At 34.9% G+C, this 14,496-nt stretch overlaps 1 pseudogene; it reads right to left on the reverse strand.

Moving 5' to 3' along the window:
• Positions 1-12,381: 12,381 nt before the first annotated feature.
• On the reverse strand, positions 12,382-12,471 carry LOC123785567 (U2 spliceosomal RNA; annotated as a pseudogene).
• Between the last annotated feature and the right edge of the window lie 2,025 nt (positions 12,472-14,496).

The raw sequence follows: 14,496 nt of genomic DNA on the forward strand, positions 1-14,496 counted from the left end.
TGTTGGTGGGAATGCAAGTTGGTACAGCCACTTTGGAAAGCAGTGTGGAGGTCCCTTAAAAAAGTTAAAAATAGAGCTAACCTATGATCCAGCAATTGCACTACTGGGTATTTACCCCAAAGATACAGACGCAGTGAAGAGAAGGGCCATATGCACCCCAATGTTCATAGCAACATTGTCCACAATAGCAAAATTAAGGAAGGAGCGAGGATGCCCTTCAACAGATGACTGGATTAAGAAGAGTGGTCCGTATATACAATGGAATATTACTCAGCCATCAGAAAGAATGATTATCCAACATTTGCAGCAACATGGATGGGACTGAAAGAGATTATGCTAAGTGAAATAAGTCAAGCAGAGAAAGACAATTATCATATGGTTTCACTCATTTATGGAACGTAAAAAAACAGGAAGATTGGTAGAGGGAAGGGAAGAATGAAGTAGGGGTAAACAGAAGGGGGTATGAACCATGAGAGACTATGGACTCTGGGAAACAAAGTGAGGGCTTCAGAGGGGAGAGGGGTGGGGGATTGGGATAGGCCAGTGATGGGTATTAAGGAGGGCACATATTGCATGGAGCACTGGGTGTTATACGCAAATAATGAGTCACAGAACATTGCATCAAAAACTGGGAATGTACTGTATGGTGACTAATATAACAAAATAAAAATTATTAAAAAAAAATAATCACAGGGAGTGAGCTACCCAACTTCCTGCTCTTTTTTATCACAGTTTTTACCATCGCACCATTATAAAAACTTAAGTCCATATATTTGATGTACATGAGATAGTAAAAGTGTTATTTCAGACTACTCACCAACAGTCTGGGATATGTTAAAGCCATGTATTCCTATGGATTGTTTAAATTCTTTTAATAAGGAAAATAGAGTCAGCAAGGCAGATAGAAGTTACCTGTTCTTTATTTGTGGCAAATTATTGACTTTTGCCGAGAGTGAAAAAGAACAAGTTGATATGAGAGGAAACTGGATATTACAGTCAGCGTAACTGAGGGTGGAAGGAAACACGGTATTCAGAAGTTAATGCAGTCGCCATGAAACCCAAAGAAAAAGACCAATTTAGTAAATAAGTAAATAAGAGTAAGAGGGAGATCCTTTTAGGGCCACTCTGTACCAATATCAGCTTTACGATGCTGTATAAAGTATTTTCAGCTTAAGGCCTGTCAAATGCAGTTAGAGCCCAAGAAAGCTCAATTATTTTTCTGTAATATAGAGTCACCTGCTGTGGCATAGATGCTGAAGATATGCTATGGTAAGATTTCAGTACGCATTAAAGAGAAGTTAGAAATAAATGGACAATGATATATGTGTATCAAGAAGTGATTAAGCATTTCACAGCGGCCATTGTTTGAAATGGAATGGCACTTTATTCCCCTATATAAAATTTTACTGAACTATTATCTGGATAGGTACTAGGACATTAAGTTTAAAGTTGTCTTAAACTGTGATTGAATGAGGAATGCTGTGTACAATTTGAGAAACTGTTAGAAATGTAAAGTAGATGATTTTACTCCATCTTAAATATGGCTTCTTTGGAAAATAGGAGATAGAGTTAAAGGCGTGCACACTGTTATCGTATTATAGATATAATATAGCATTAACAGTTTAATTACAGTCATAGTCTATTAAAGCAAAACTGAGGAAGATGTGTAGTTTTGCAACTTTATTGATGTGTAACATATAAAATAAGCTGCACATATTTAAAGTGCAAATTAGATGAGTTTTGATGGATGCGTACAACTGTGAAACCACCACCCTAATCAAGACATGGCCCTTTTTCATCATCCTTTTGTCATCCCTTGCTGTACCCCCCTTCTCCATCCATCACTTTCCTGCCTTCTGTTACTTTGGTTTCATTTCATATTTTAAAATTTTTTGTAAGTGGAATTATACACTAGTTACTTATGTCTTATTTGTGTCTGGCTCTTTTTAGTCAGCACAAAGACCTTGTGATTTTTGAGTATATAAGTAGTTTGTTCTTTTTAATCGATGAGTAGTATTTCACTCTATGAGTGTACCCGTTGGTACTTTGTATCATTTCTAGTTTTTTGCTGTTATGAATAGAATCAATCATTTGTATATCTGTCTTTGAATGGACTTATGCTTTCTCTTCGTCGGGGTAAACACTTTGGAATGAGATAGCTGCATCACACGATAGGCATTTATTTAACTTTTTAAGAAACTACCAAAATGTTTTTCAAAGTGGTTGTACCATTTTATATTCCCGTGAGCCATATGTGAGGGTTATAGGTGTCTATAAGACAAGCATCATTGTCTGTACTTGGTATTGTTAAGGTTTTTTTTTTTTTTCTAATTTTAACTGTGTTGATAGATGCATGGTAGCAGAAATGACTAAACAATTAAATATATAGTTTCAAATTGAGAGGTCCATGTAAATGAGGATTTTTTTAGTTCTAGTTTTTAGTGAACAACAAATTAATCTGATATTGTTTTTCACTTCACTGCTTGTAGATCTTTCTACCTTCCATAACTTTACCATCACTGGAACCACCCCTCTTTCTGACACTCCAGAGAGGGTCAAAATACCTGCTTAATAAAGAAATAAACACAGCTTTCTTTTTTCTACTAAGCAAACTGTTCATTACATAGTGTTCTATGTGCATTTCTTTAATAACTTGTGTTTTAATCATTGCTAAAAGTGTGTGTGGTTTGGAATTTATATCCGTAATTCTAGACACCACACACTTACAGTAGTTTTAAGTGTATTTGATATGAATTGAATCTAATAATCTTAAGGCTGTATATATTTACTTCATTTTGTTTACACTTAATAATCGTATCTACAAGATACATAATAAAATAAATCTGAGCTAACAGGGAAGGGGTAAAACACCAAGTAATTGTGTCTACTGAAAGCCATTTGTTTTCTTTTAATTATGCACTGTGTTTTTTTGTTTCACTTTAAAATAACTTCGTACTAAAGTGTAAATGTGATTTTAAAAATATAAAATATACTAATGTTGTATGTCCATGTTTCAATTATGTTTCAATTATGTTAATGAGAATTAAGTTAATTCTCAGTCATTTTACTTAAACCACTTTTCATTTTTAAATGACCAAGACAATAAAGAAATAGGCTAAGGATCCATTCTAGATTTAATGTAATAAAAATGTCCTTTAAAACGATTGTATTATAGTTACTTAAAAAAATAGCATTTTTTTTTTCATGTATTCCATGTGCAATTTCAGATCAATGTCTCCTGGCTGATTCTTAAGTTGCTTGAGCTATGAAAAGCAATTATTTTTCCCATAATGTCCTTTAGAGAATAAAATAAAACTTTTAGGAGCATGACAAGGTGGGAGAGGGGAGAAGAAGTGTATTTGTTTATAGCCTTTTCTTCTTGGCTGCCTGATTATTTCTGCATTAAGTAGAAAGGATATCCCAAATTATTAGCCAAATAGATAACATAATTTAAATAGCTGACTGAAGTCTTAGAGATAATATATTCTAATTTCCTCACATTTTCCAATGAAATTTTTAACTGGAAGCTCTTCTTCTTATTTTTTAAAATTTTTTAAAGACTTATTTATTTTAGAAAGGGAAAGAGAGAGGGAAAGGGAGAGAGAGTGGGGAGGGGAGGGTCAGAGGGAGACAGAGAAAGAGAGAATCTCAAGCAGATTCCACACTGAGTGTAGAGCCCAATGGGGGCTTTATCTCATGACCCTGAGATCATGACCTGAGCCAAAATCAAGAGTCAGACACTTAACCAACGGAGCCACCTGGGTGCCCTATTAACTGGAAGCTTTTTAAATGGCTCCAGGTTATAAAACTGGTGGTGCCAGAATTTTGACTATCGTCCAAGCTTTCTGATACCCAGTTGAGCTTTCTTCATTTCCACAAGTTCATCGTATTTCAAATTCATGAATATGTAGGAGTGAAGCTAGCCTCATTCATGTGAGCTGGCCTCAAAATGGGAACAGTTTAACTTAAAGGCTGTTAAATTCAGCCATTTCACCCCTATCCTTACACACAAGCAGAAATAGGTATAATATAGGAGAAGGTTATGTATAATATATGAGAATGGTAGTATTCAGCAAGCATTCCTATGTTAGTATTAGCTCAGTACTGCTGCTGAGAGGTCAATTTATTATTACTTTGTTAGGCTGCTTGCTTGTTTTACTTATTTATTTATTTTTAAAATTTAAAACAATTAACACTAACGTTCTGGGATTTCCTTTCTCCTGATAATTAAATCACCAAAAAATATGTAAGGAGGTAATATTTGAATCTGAAGTCCGTAGAGAAGAAGATGAGATTCATATAAGAATTGAAAGACCAATATCTACACAATTGCCTTAATACAGGAATAGTCAAGAAAGCCTTCTTGATCTTGACTAATATGAGAAAAATGTGAGAAAGATTATCTAAGTGGAGAAATTTCTGTTCATATCAATCACAACCTTCCTACCAGCTCAGAGTATTTTTTGCCTTTATTACATGATAATCTCAATTCTTACTCCTTAGTACAAACCCAAGTATATGAAGAAAAAAAGAGTAGCTTCCATTTAGATATCCATTTAGAGTCTTTATTGACTGCAACATGACTCAGACGAACATATTTTTTAGATATGGTGGGGAACAATAACCCTTGTCTGGAAAGGAAAACATCAGATTTTCCACTAGGTATCAAAGACCAAAGGACAATTACTTGGCTCTTTTTATTCCTAATTCCCCATCATTAAAATATGAATAAAATACTTCTCGTAATTTATATCAAAAGATTCCTGTAAAAATCAAATGAGATAATAGGTGGGAAACTTCTTGGCAAAGTTTAAGGACTGAATTAATTTGAGTTATCATTATTCTTTTCTTTTAGACAGAATTTTTATTAGAAGCCTTGAAAAAGCGTGGTCACTTTCTCATTTCTCTGTAAGGTTATGAATGTGTCTGATAATTTCTGCAGACCATAGGAAATGGTGGAATTCAAGCGAGGTTTAAGAAATCTCTAGATAATGCATAAACACAGTAGAAATGAATTCCTAAGGTCCACAATTCCTATGCGCTTTGCTGTTACATTACTTCTCCTGGAGAACTGAAATATCAGAAATTGTCAAAATTTTGGCCTATTATATAAGTAAATGTTCTTGGCATAGATATGTATTAGGATAGGGTCATTTTCCTGTTTAAAAAACAATAATTACAATTTTTGAGGAATAGGGAAAATGAATTGCAAAAGGGATTTTTTTGGTGTGCTGAAGTCATGAAATTTAAAATGATGAAAATTATGAAATGAAAATTAAAATGATGAAATTACATCATTTGGAAGTTCTAGATCGTTTATTTTTTAGGCTAAAGAAGTTTTTTGTTGTTGGATTTCTTTTTCTACTAAAATATAAAAAACTATTAACTGTGATTAAACCTTTACAGTATAATATTTTATCAGTTACAAGAGAGAATTTTATAAAGATACAAATGTGTTTTTTCGTGTTATAAAAACAAGAAAAATTTCCTATTCCTTTAGAAGCAGGTATTTTTTTGTTGGTTTTAATGTTTGGAAATTTCTAAGCATGAAGATTTTACTGTTAAAGTTCTCTGAGTTTTAAGTTTAGATTTGCTCTGTATTGGCTGTGAGGCACTGATAAATTTAGTAAGCTTCTTAGAATCTTTGCTTAATAAAAATTTTAAAAATAAGAATAATGTCTGCTTAATAAGATTGTTCGAAGGATTTCATGGACAACAGCTACAGTTAGAGTGCATGCAAGACATTTATTATTTAATATCTGTAATTGCCACTGCTGTATCTTCTCCATACTCCCCACAAGAGTATTATTTTATTTTGTTACTCATGAGTGTACTTCCACATAAAATCAATTATTTGTTCAATGTAGGTTAAAAAGACTACTGCAGAATCATTCATATTCTCTGTAGAAAATGTTTAAGGTGAAAGGCACTTGGAGCCCATGAGAACCAGAAGACCCGTCATTTAGAAGTAGCGTCAGTGCAAACGTATGCAGTCAGGGCTTTCCAGGTAGAAACCATCTATGATGTCACAAAGTTAGCTTAACTTAGCATACACTTGTTAGAGCTTTGCTTGCCTAGTTTTTCAAACAGTATTTTAAGTTAGCAATGACAATAATTACAAGCGGATAGGGTTCAAAAAAAAATAAGCACCTTCTTAATTAAAAATTTTTAAAAAGAGGTCACTATTTAAGATCTTCAGAATGAGGCTTAGAGCAATACGAGAACAGAGTGTTTTAATTGCATGACCACCCAAATATCAGACTTTAGAATCCATCAGATTTTCATTTCCAAGTGCTGTGTTAACAACTAGTCAGGATCCTTACAGAAGAATTTGCAGTTGTGTTTCCTGTTGACTATTTATTTACAATTTATGTGCATCAATTTTGATTTAAGCAGCCTCTTTTCTACTAGAACACTCTAAGGCCGGTCTATAATTGGATAATGGATTTCCTGCTTAGCAGCAGCAGAAGTTACTCTCCCTCTCCTGAAGTGTAATCGACTGGGTTTCTTCGCCTTCAGCTCTCCTCCTCCGCCAGCGGAGGGAGCAAGAGTCCTCCTCTGCAAGGGACACAGGCTCAGCCCTTGTCCTGGGGCTTCTCACTGGTGCTGCAAGTTTTAAGTTCAAGTGTCCTATTACAGCAACTCAGTTACACTGAAGCTTTATTTTGTCCAGTAAGTTCCATCAAAGAGCTTGTATTTTAATGAAATATTTTTTTAAATTTATTTGGGAAACAAATTCTCTGTAATGCTTTGTGCATTCCTTTATTGAAATTTGACATTTTTCTAAGATATATGTTAATATTAAAATATTATGATGCAAATGCAGCCCCCCCCCCCTGTCTGTCTTACACACACACATCAAGGGAATGCCATATGTCCCTAGTGAAACCTACTTGGAAAAGCAGAAATGCTGAACATATCACACAGTACCATTGTGAGAGGACATTTGTCAGTTTTCTCCCTGGCAATGAGATTTTTCTCACCCTCAAGACATGCAAATGACTTTTTTCATCTGTTCTTTTTATGTTATTTGAATAATTTTCTCCTATAGAAGTGAGGGCTGTCAAAAATTAACCATTTGGGGCTTCAGTGTTTAGTTATGTGACCTTTTTGAGAAATTAGATCTCTTCAGGGAAGTGGTAACTTTTAAAGTCCGAGATGTTGAACTTCTCAGGTGGTCAGTGGATAGCCATCAGCAGGTTGTTAATGGCAAGTGACTATATAAAAATGTTTGACATTTTGGATTCTCTCCTATTCTTGCTTGTTTTTGTTTTAGAAATCATTATTTCAACTGATAATAAGAGGGATGCTTCAGTTAGGTGTAATGTTGTATTCTCCTGTTAGGTTAATAGTGTAATGCAAACATTTCTGTAAGTCTGTTGCTAACTTAAAATACTATTTGAAGAACTATACAAGCAATGCCCTACTCTCCATGCCTTGGTTTGAGTGTTCACATCTGTAAGAAACTGCCAAACAAGCTTATTTAGCATGAATACTTTTAATAAATCAGAGAGTTGCACTCTGGAGGGCTGTGATAAACCTCTAAATTCATTTTACGTAGACATAGGTTGAAGTATGTACCTGGCTTGGAGCAAAGACAAATGCAGCTATCTCTTTTATCGCATTGCTTTAAACATTCTTCAGCTTCAGGTTTTTCTTACAAATCAGCTCTATCAGGCTATTAATTGTTTCACTGTACCTGATCTCTAACAGGAATGCACCTTGCAAAACAGCAGGAGGAAAGCACATTTGTATAAGTCCTCCGATGGCTTAACACTGGCTAATCTCCTTACAAATTATAGTCATAGTTGTAGTTCATCCATTAGGCTGGAAAAGACAAGATTCCCAAGTGGCCTTGGAGCCTTTTCCAGTTCCCAGGAGAGCCACCGACCCTCCGCGTGTGTTGCCTGCGCACAGGGAGTGCTCCCTGCTAATCAGGTCAATGATTATCGCCCGGCTCCAGGGACCTGATAGGAGCCTATCACAGCAGTTAGGGACCCACCAAACGCAGCATGCTCGCGGAGGATCTCCCGTTAGGAAACATCGCTTAGTCCTCATTTACTCACTGGAACCTCTGAGGATTTCAGCTTCTCTTTTTGTCCTCGTAGACAGTGAGGGGCTCAACATAAACAGGAAAAAGACGCACCGCAGGCAGCTACTTGGGTGTTGATTGAGAACTTCGATCTCCCCACCCCATTCACGGTTGATTTGACTGATTTCTCACCTCGTTCACAGAGAATATTTCAATTAAGGTAAGTGCTGCTGGATCTGAACTGCATCGCGATGAATTTCTGCATTGAAAGTTCTAACCGACTAGACCGACGTTCTGCACTGCAGCAATGCACTGTTTATGTCAGGAAAAGGCTTAGTTTATAAGCAAGTGTCCTAGAATGAAAACCGGCATTTGGGGATAATGATATTTCAGGGCAATTTCTCTTGGAATACAAGCATGCTGCTTTGCATCAAGACGAAATAAAGGGAAATAATGAAAAGAGTTAATTTCTCATTTTACCTTTTTAGTAATCTAGAGAGCTGTGAGGCACTAAGGTAACTTGATTTTGATTGAAGTGATTTGTTGATGTCATATGGTAAAATCTCTGAGTCGAAAAGCTTCAGTGTTAAATTAGATGGAAAGAAAATTTGCAAATGAGAGTTGAGATTTTGGGCAGCTTTCTACTTTACTAGTTCCTGGGCTCCCTCTGGGTTAAAAGATTTAGGGCTAATCCCTGAATGTTTTAATAGTGTCCATTTAGGAATTAAAATATAAATGATAAAGTTTCTGATATAGCTGTTTAAAAAATAATTAGTATCCTACTGATATGATTTATAGTTTTATACAAGAGATAGATTTCTTTTATGAAATAGATTAATAAAAAGGAAAGTAAAGAAAGATTAACGTCTTTCTCAAATGCTTATTTTTGAAAGGAAAATTCTTCAATAAGAGATTATGTTCAGGTGTTTATTGAAACCTTGTCTTTTATGATTGAGGTTGCTCTTTGTTATCAAAGTAAAGTGAATTGAGGTTAGGCTTGATTGCACATAGTTTAGGGCAATCATCTGGGTAATTAGGATAAACTAGTCCACATTATTTCTTCTACACCTATTTTTCTCACAAGTTTGTTAAGAATATCTAGAGAGAATGGAAGACTTTTTTTTTTTTCAAAGTTAGGCTTCACTATCTGAACTTTTTCTTTTCTACTTTACTTTGCACATATACTCTAATGATTTTGTCCCATATTATGGTAAATTTCTATGTAATTAAGAATAATAAAATAATTCTATCACTATAATTATATATGATGGATTGATTAACACCCTAAGCGTGTAAGTGAATAATAGCAACCACTTACCTTCTTATAATGTAATACTTCAAAATGATTTTCAAATAATGAAACATTATTTAAAGTATAGGTACAAATCATTATAATACTTCCACAAACTGAATTTCAATAACTAGTCTCTTATGCCAAGATGCGATCTAAATATCTAATAAATATCTAGCTGCTTTCATGTAAAGACTTATAATGGTATCTTAAATGCGCTTCATACAATGAGCACTCATATTTCATGAAATGGTGATGCCACCTTCCTCCTATGGGTATCCTGAGATGTAACGTTTTATAAAGATGTCAAAACACTCTTTATCTTAATTGGCTATCCTTATGAAATTCTCTAGAGAGCTTTTCAGGCTGATGTTGATGTTATTGCTTCTCTCACAGGAATAAAATATTTTCAGGATGCCCATAGGCGCTGACATGTACTTGTTGGTTGTCTGTATGTTTTTAGCCAAAGCCTGAAGACATTTATCTACCTCTGTTGCGCTGAGACTTCTATCTATTATCTCCAGGGAGTTGGTTTCTCAACCAATTCGAAGATACCTGAGAGAAATGTGTTGACTACAGTTAATTGTTACTGGGTTTTCTGGGTTTTGGGCTGCTTCTTCCATTTTTTTTTTAACAACACTGATAAACAGAAGGAGGCAACATTAACCAAAAACAGCCACATTTGCTATTACCAAACTCGTGCATTGCTTAACCTAGCTCTGTATTATAGACTATCCTTGTGTCAAATTCAAAATCGATGGTGGTATCCTACCCAATGAAAATTTTTTGGATGTACTTTCTTGATGTATACGACCACTGAAAGATGTGGTAGTTTATAATGAAATATTTAAGTCTAAAAAATGAAGGTGATTGTAGTTCTTATTCAAGAAGTTATACCTAAAGTTTTTAAAGGGGTTTTATCATTGTAGGTGTTGTTTTAATTTGCATTTCACAGGCTGAAAAGAAAAATGGAGAAAATCTTGGATACGATTGAGAATTAGGAACTATAGCACCTGACTCCTCAATCAGATTTCCCTTTTTGTTTTTCTTCACTTATTATACTATCTCCAAGTACCACCTTACCTCCCGATTCCACACTGAATCCCAGTTTTCATTCATTTGACAGTAATTTATTCCTTCTGTGAGATCAGAAAACATCTTATAGGATAAATTCACTAAGACAGTTTCAAAATTTAAACCAAAAGTCTGTTAAAACTTTCCTTATGATTTATAACCTGCCTTTCAGTATGTGATAGTTTCAATAAAAGACTGCGGAGAGGCAGTGTCTTACAGGTTTACTAAATACCAAACAGCTGGGATACAAACTTTGTATACATGGTTTTCCAATCATTAAGTCAAAATGATGACATCGAGGTTATTTACCCCAATTCTCCAAAGAGGAGATGGGGGCTGGGAGAGGATAGGTAATTGAGGCAAGGACAGACCATAGTTAGTGGACTCAGAGCAGGCTGTGTTTAAAGCTGCTAATATATATGTTCTGACTTTTTTATCACCTAGTATATGTTGACCCTTTCCAATGTTTGACGTGACACTCATGAATATTTTAAGATGATTTATAGGATAGTACAGCTTAATTATATCATCTTCAAAATAGTTTAACTCTTGGCTTACTCAGAATAAATGACTTTATAAATTCCATAGCTGCCACTGTTTGAAACAAGCATATACTTTGTTCTTTTTGGTTCTAAAAGAGGTCAGTGCACAAGTCTTCGCATCAAGCTGATTCTGATTACCACGGACAGATAAAGCTGTCTACTCTATGGATAATCAGCACTGAAATTTAGTATCAGGAGGAGTAGACATACTCTCAGAATAAAATCAAATTATAAAGCAGTGATATAAATTCAGTGCCACTTATTTGAAATGAGATTAAAAGGAAGTTAAGGAGAATTCATGTTCATGGCAAAAGACATTCACAGTATTAGAAAAGATAAAGAAACTAACAATTGGAATTGAATATTGGTAAGTGGACTAAAAAAATTAATATTTAAATATACAGAAGTCTGTTTGTTCTACTGACTTTATATAAATCTTCCCATGTGTACACAGACATTTGCTATAGCTAATTATGCTGATTTGTGACAATATTATCCAAACCAAAATTGTGTCCAGTCTGTAACAAAAAACAAGCGATCTTACAAAATTAGGATTGACCTGGGAAATCTATTATGATTAGCTGTGATATCCAAGGACATACTGAGATGGTAACTGGAAGTTAGGTAGCATAGTTATAAGATATCATCATTTATTATGCTCCAGTGTGTTCTCAAACATTTAGAAAGAGAACAGATATTGTGAATAATGGGTTCAATAATGATTAGAAATATGATCTATCTATCTATATCTATATCTATCTATCTATCTATCTATCTATCTATCTATCTATCTATCATATCCAACTAGCAGCCAACTTACTTTCCATTCTGTAGTTTTTTTGGCAAGTGATTGCCTTATCCTAGTTGCATGTAAGAATAACAGAAAAACAAAGTATATATAGATAATCCTCTCTATTACTATTCTAAAAGAATGAACATGATCTGTAAAAAGTAGTATTGCAGAGGAGTTTGCTATGTTCACAATGCATAGGTCTCCCTATCCAGAAAATATGACTATGACTCTAGGCCCCACTAGGCACAGTAGATTTGACCGGAGATGTAAGACAATCATCTCTAGAATGGCCAATGGTTACCATGTGGATTACACAAGAATTCTGTCAATATAGGGTGCTCTCTATTAGATGACAAGTACCTGATTTGGTGACCTTCGCTATGAAATAAATGTAGATAACAACAGTTGGTGGGCAAGAGCAGACGTTGAAAAACAGAGAAACCATGAATTAGCTGAAGTCATGAGGTTGGTAGGAAGGAAAGAAGAAGTTAATTCCCTTAGGCCAATTAGAAGAGACTGCTGGCTCATAATAGCTAAGCACGAGAAAGAAAACCCTCCCTTGTGGGGAGGCAATGAGTCTGGGTTATCCTGGGTGATATTTCAGACACACCGTGCAGTGGTCAGACTTCTGATTTTCCACATTTTTCTCAGTAGTTGCAGTCCCGTTTACTAACTTAAGCTGAGTAAATCTTTGTTTCTGATACTACACTTGATCTTAGCCAAAAGGCCGAGAAGCGATAATCTTTGTTTCTGATGAACTAAAAGATTATACCTGGCCCAACATCAGAGGTATTCATGGTCTTGTTAGAAAATGGATAAGGGCAGAAATGTGTAGTGGCTGTAAGTACAAGTTCTGGATTCAACTACCTAGGTTCAAATGACCACTGAGGGTACTTCCTAGCTCTGAGACCTTGGGCAAATGAGTGAAGGTGTCTAAACTTTGTTTTTTGTGTGTGTGATTTTTAAAATGGATCATCTAATGATAGTACTGTAATCCTGTAGCACTGTTGTGTGAAATAAAGGAGATAATTGATATAATATAAAGACTCAGGTGATCAGGAAATGATAGTTATTATAAACAAGAGACCTTGCTCTGAGTCCCTCACTTTATCTGTCAAGTGGGGAAAATTAGGGATATTATCTCTCCTTAGCAACAATGCACACCTGGACCTTACCAGAAGCTCCTGGAATCACTTCTTGACACTCTGTTTATATCAGTATTTGAATTTTAGGAACATGTAATTTTTTTCTATTGGATTTAGACAGATGAGTGGATGTTTCTTGAAAGAAAGTAATTCAGTAGACAGTTTATAGAAAACCTTCTCTTTTTGGCAATGGTTGTTTGCATGCACAAAATCAGAGCTGAATAGTAGAGAATAAAGATATTGTAGAGGCTGCAAAGTTGAAATTTTTTGCTGTTTTATCTCTTGCAAAGTTTACTGACTCCTTATTTAAAAGAGAAACTAATTCCTGTTGCATGATTTTTTTTTATTATAAGCATAATAAATATTTGGTGGAATATTTTTTAAATGTTTTGAAGATAATTATCTAAATGTTTCTTTCCAGATAGATTCAAGCTTATTTCCTCTTCTCCACGAACTCATCCATATTTTACTATGGGATTTCAATCTTCTAATTATAAATGTTTAAAATTTTGCATATATATGCAAAAATATTCCAAATTTTGCACCAATTGATTCAATTGATTCAAGCAATAAGCATAGTGAAACTGTAGTTTTGCAAAGGAATTCATTGTTTTCCATCCTCCAAGCCACACATTCTTGTATTTTGGCATTTATAGGAGGAATCAGTGACTATGTGTCTTCAAACAGCAGCTTCCTGGGTCTCATATCTGGGGTATTGATTTAGTAGGTCTGAGAAAGAACCCAGGAACCACAGTTTTGACATATGAAAGTTATTCTGCTAAAATCAGAATATATAAGAATATAGCCTAAAAACTGGATTTTAAACAATTTCCCAGGTAACTCTAATATTCAGACAAAGTTGAGGATTATTGCTGTAGATCAGCAACTCCAAACTTGAATGGGCATGCAAACAATCTGGGGCTCTTGGTCAAATGGTTCTGCAATGGTGCCTGAGAATATGCATTTCTAACAACCTCCCAGGGATACCAGTGCTGCTGGTCAGTGAGAAATGCTGTTCTCGTTCTGGCCCCACTCTGCCCTATGGTTGTCCGGGTGGGTAAATTTTCAAGGACCTAACATAAGACATGACTTACAGCCCAGCTTACCTGGGTCACAGGTTGATGGAACTTCCGAAGAAACTCTTTCCTTTGCAGAAGGGTGATGGGAAGTTATGAGCCAGGTCAGAACTGAGAAACATTTTTTTTTTAATCTATTGTAGACTCCCACTGACCCACTCTGGAAATAGAATAATTACGTGCTCCTGAAACAAATAATACATTATATGTTAATAAAAATGAATAAAATTAATAATTAACTAATTAATTAATTTTAAAAAGAAAGCAACATATTTAGGCAAGCATTGCCAATATTTAATTATTTTCAGTTAAGGTTGATTGTTGGGGGTAATTGTTGCTTTCCAACTCTACTGACCAATGAAAATTGGTAGAAAATTTTGGCATTAGTACCACCTAGGATAACTCCATACCAAAGTGCCAAACTTATCAGAAAATTCTGACTTCTTGGATGGCATTTTAGTTCTTTTCATCCTAGGAATGCAGTTCTGAGGCTTCATTATTTGTCAGTTCCACTTTTTTCTCTCCCCAAACGAAAATGGCAAG

The sequence above is a fragment of the Ursus americanus genome, chromosome 15, assembly GCF_024610735.1.
Source record: "Ursus americanus isolate L20-20 chromosome 15, mUrsAme1.1.p, whole genome shotgun sequence".
NCBI classification, from domain to species: Eukaryota; Metazoa; Chordata; class Mammalia; order Carnivora; family Ursidae; genus Ursus; species Ursus americanus.